Source organism: Lynx canadensis, chromosome C2 (genome assembly GCF_007474595.2).
Source record: "Lynx canadensis isolate LIC74 chromosome C2, mLynCan4.pri.v2, whole genome shotgun sequence".
Lineage (NCBI taxonomy): Eukaryota > Metazoa > Chordata > Mammalia > Carnivora > Felidae > Lynx > Lynx canadensis.
The window spans coordinates 877,896-882,549 of NC_044311.2; the positions used below are offsets into that span (position 1 = coordinate 877,896).

The 4,654-nt window shown below is 48.1% G+C and overlaps 1 long non-coding RNA gene across 1 annotated transcript; it reads right to left on the reverse strand.

Annotated features, from left to right (window-relative positions):
- Positions 1 to 1,143: 1,143 nt before the first annotated feature.
- On the reverse strand, positions 1,144 to 3,305 carry LOC115523378. The gene is made up of 3 exons (XR_003971719.2): positions 2,985 to 3,305; positions 2,201 to 2,263; positions 1,144 to 1,648 (listed from the first exon to the last, which is right to left on the reverse strand). It is a non-coding gene; the product is annotated as an uncharacterized LOC115523378 (long non-coding RNA).
- Positions 3,306 to 4,654: the final 1,349 nt, after the last annotated feature.

Sequence of the window (4,654 nt, forward strand, 5' to 3'; positions counted from 1 at the left end):
TTCTAATCTTTCTGTGCCTCGGTGTCTCCTGTTCCCCAAATGGTGAGGCTGTAATGCACATCCCTGGCCCCTATGTAGATTGAATGAGTTAATCTATTCAAAGTGCTCAGCCTCTCTCACTCAGCACACAGTTAGCTATTAGTATCGTTGTGATTGGCTGTCTCTCAAATGAACTGGATATCTTCCGAGGCTCGCAGGGGTTGAGTGATTCATGCATCACACTGTCGTCAATTAGGGACACATGACCAGGATTCCTTGTCTAAAGCTGCTCCAACTGGAGAGAGTTACTGCAATCTAGAGGACGTTATGAGACTGGGAACAACAAGGGCACTGCCTCTCCGTTGTATTATGATTGCAAACGAGTCCAGGTTGCAAGTCTTTAAAAAAGCGGAGCTCCACTGCTCTCTGCAGTCAAACTCACCTTGGACTCTGTGGATTGAGAGCCAACTTGGCAGATATGAGACATTAACAGTGTATTAGTTGTGGTAGGCTCACTGCTGTAACAACACATATTTCTATGGCTTAATAAAATTGCCATATTTCTATGGCTTAATAAAATTGCCTCTACCAAGTGAAGTCCAGAATAGGTGTTCCTGCTGTGTGGGCAGCTCCCCTCCAAGTAGCGATTAGGGACCCAAGCTCCTAACACCTTGAGTTCTGGAAATGGTGCCGTCATTTCCATTCCTGTTCCACGGGCTGCCGTCACATGGATACTTATGAACTGCAAGGGGATCTGGGAAATATGGTCCCGCTGTTGTTCCCGGGGAGAAGAGGACACAGATTGGATGACTAGCTAGTCGGTTTTGCTGGAGAAAATGACGTTTCTTCAGAGGACCGAATAGAAGCTCAGACAAAATTTCACCTGCCAGCTTCCCCTCAGGTGAGCCCCCACCATCATCACCCGTTAGATTCAGGGAACTGCCCAGCCGGGAACGACGGAAGCTTGCCATCTACCCAAGATCACCTGTGTCCCTAATGAACCACCAAGGATTTGGAACCAATGGTATCTTTTGGTTTTTGATGGCAGGAAGAATGGGGCAGTGAAAGGAAGACCAGGAAGCAAGCAGTGGATATTAAGGTAGCAAAAATGGGAAGGCTAAGAGGAACAATTGCTTTGAAATTAAAATATAATTTTTATTATGGAAATATTTAAGCATACAGAAAAGTAGAAAAATAGTCTTACTACAAACATTTAAGTAAAAGAGTTAGAACCGCATTCAACTATGGAATAAAAGAAAAATATCCGTAATTCCACCACCTTCCAGCCAGTAATTGCTATGGTGTATTTCTTCCTAGTTTGTTTTTTTGTTTTTGTCGTTTTCCTCCCGACCGTAAGTTTCCTCGCGGAGTTGTAAAGAAGAGAAAAGGCTATGATCCGGGACTGGGTAGCGTGTCCTTACAGCGGGCAGGGGTGGATTACCCAGAGTCCCCTGTGCTGTGTTCTTCACTCTGGGGGGCATTTCACGCTTTTCCAATTCTCCAGCAGAAATGAGGGGGGCGGGAGGTGAGGAGCACGAAGAAAGAGGATGCATCACCCCAGTCAGTCGTACGTTCAGTTTGTTAGCAACTCTGGTGGGAAGATTCCACGCAGGAGCGAGTGGAAACGCTTCCTCAAAACCACTTTCTCGAGGTGTCTCTCGCGCGGCTCCTGCAGCGAAGACAAACCCGTCAGCAGTTTCAACGGGTGGGGGCTGACCCGGTCCCCAGAGGATGCCAGCAGGTGGTGCGCTCTTAACGTCCCTTCCCTCCCCGCCTCACTTCCCGCAGTGGCGGGAGGATGCACCAAGGACTGGCCTCCAACCCGAAGGGCACAGGCACCAAGGCTGGCCGCCGTGCCACGAAGCCCCCGGCCGTGCCCGTGCAAGGCCTTCTTCCCGCGGACTGCTCCAGTCGCTGACTGAGTGTCACAAGGCCCCCACGCAGGTCGTTCCCAGGGGAACTGGGGCCCCCTGATGCCGGCTTTGCTACCTCTCCTCAGCCTGGCAGGCAGCGTGAGGCCTTCCTCCTCTTCTTCGCGTCGGGCCAGACTCACCTTTGCCGGCTGGTCCGCCAGCCCTTCTGGCCTCATCTAACCCCACTGTCCCTCCCATACGGTTTCCCTTAATAAAATCCTCGTACGTGTAATTCCACTTGGCACCTACTTAGAAAATCCAGACCGACACACTTCCCCTACTCCCCTCCTTATGCTTCCTAGAATCACCTTCTCGAGTAAACAGCTTGTGCTGGACTCTTGTTGTCAGCATCTACTTCCGGGGAAGCCGGCCTAGAACAGAAGACACTACGGAGAAACTGCCCACACCACTCCCACTCATCACCCCGGAGCAGAATCTAGTCACATGGCCACATTGGACGAGGGAGGCCGGGCCAAGCAGTCTTCTCAGACGGGCCACGCGCGGGACGATGGATATTAGGGGGCCTGACGGCAGTGTGGCTACTCCCTACTCAGCCTGCAAGGCCTGTTTAAATTCCTCCAAGGCCAAGGTTCTGGAGCAGGATGTAAAGAGGTAGAGCCCTTGGACAAGTCTGTGCTGCTAGAAATTAATCAAAATCAGCCCAAGTCTAACTTTATACTATAACGATTACTGTCTGCCCAAGACAAAAATCATGAAGTGTGTAAAGTATATGCCCTGAACGTAGCCCACCCTTCGGGCCATGGCCCCTTCTTTCCCTTTCAAATTCCCTCTGGAGCGTCAGCTGCCCAGAGCCCCTATTGCAATGTCCCAGCCCAGGCACTGATTCACCAACCCATTTCTCCTCCTTAACACATGCCTGTTCTGTTCCCCAAGGCTCTACATACTAATGATGTGGTAAGTTAATTTAACCTAAAGACGTTCGTGTTGGCTGAGGCTTAACTGTGACAGCAACCGGACGGACACGTGTGGCGCCTAAGTAGAGCCTGTTAACGCCTTATCCAGCGGATGGAACGGTCACTTGCCTGGCGACTGCCACTGAGTCCTAGATTCCATGTGACAAGCAAACATTACCTGTCTTAGGCTTTTCTTCCAACGCAGATAGCAGAAGTCAAGGCCAAGGCGTAAGTGGTCCGCCCCAAAGAAGGATCTCATAACCCAGCAAGCTGAGACTCCTTAAATTTTGTGGTCTGTTTTCCTTTGGGCCATGTTCTTTGGAATTTTTTTCTTTCTGTCATGTTCAAGAAAGAAGCACTAGGTCCTTTGATTCAACACTAAACTGTTCACAACAGTTATCTCTAGAGAGAGAGATTGTAGGGCAGAGGTCAATGCCAAGTTATTATATTTCTACAGAGTCTGAATTTTTCATACCAAGCATATCAAGTTTTGGTAACTTTAAAAAATAATGTAGTTTATGATAAGCCCTTTGCCTCACCCTGTGGTAGGGACAAGGCATCCGTCCTATCTATTCTTGAGACGGCCTCTTTGTCTTTGGTAACTGATGACAAAGCCAATCATTAGGGTCTTCTCTCTTGGGAATGCATTGGATTCCTTCCTGCCGTCGTCTTTTTCTAACACGATATGAACTGTCCCTCAACCTTACCACCCACCCCATTGGTCAGCGGTTCTGATTTATTTAAGTAAAATTTTAAGTAAAATTAGAATGGAGGCCACATGTATTTGTCTGCAGTGCCTCGGCTCAGTGCCTAGTATAAAGTCGATCCTTTATAAACGTTTTTGAGTAACGGCTGAGCCCTCATATTCAAGGAACTCCTCACGACCGCAGAGTTTTAATAAGGCGGCCACTGCAGTTCCTCTCCGGGAACGAACTAGCAATTCCTTGATGAGCTTTACCTGGGACATCCACCAAGATGCCGGATACAGTTGGAAAGGGCACATGATGGCCTGAATGATGGTATAATACTACAATTAGGAGTAACACTTGTGAAAACAACCACCCCTGCCCTACTTGCCTAGTCACTGGGTAAGGTGTGTTAGGCTTCAAGGAGAAATTACTGGCCACCATCTCAGACTTCTGTGGGAACTTCAGAAACTAAAAATAAAACATAACCAGAGTTTTGTGTTTTGTGTTTTTGACAATGGTATGTCCTGGGTTGCATTAGCCACGTCAACACTCTCAGAGGCGGCTTTCCTGACCTTTTTTTTAGGCCCCATTACCTGCCATTTAACTTTTGAAGTGATCTTCCAAATTTCACACCTTTGAGCCCCTAGCCTTTTGCCAACGTGGTTGTGTGTTGTGAGAGAGGGGACTGCTTCATGGCACAGCAAAAGCAGATATGTCAAAGTCCAACCCTGGCCCTGCCGGTCCTGGCCCTGTGACCTTAACTCACTGAGCCTCAGTTTTCTCCTCTGTTAAATGGTATTAATAATGAGAGCTGCCTCTAGCGTTTGTTTTAGGAATTAAATGACATAATCTACCTTTTTTTTTTTTTCTTTAAAGCACTGGATACATAGAAAGCACTCAATGAATGGTAACCGCTGTTAAAATCATCATCATCATCAAAAACTTGTCAATGAGTCCAGAAGGACCTGAGATATAGGCCCAGAAAATCTCTTTTAAGCCAAAGAATACTAAAACGAGTAGAGTTCATTCTCCTAGCCCTCATGTTCCGTTCTTTGTAGAACTGGGAGGTGGGTGGGCTGGAGCAAAGGAGTGGGGAGCGGGGTGGGACCGCAAAGGGAGAATGAAGCCCGCTGATGGTAGGTTGGTAGTTCAGAAGCAA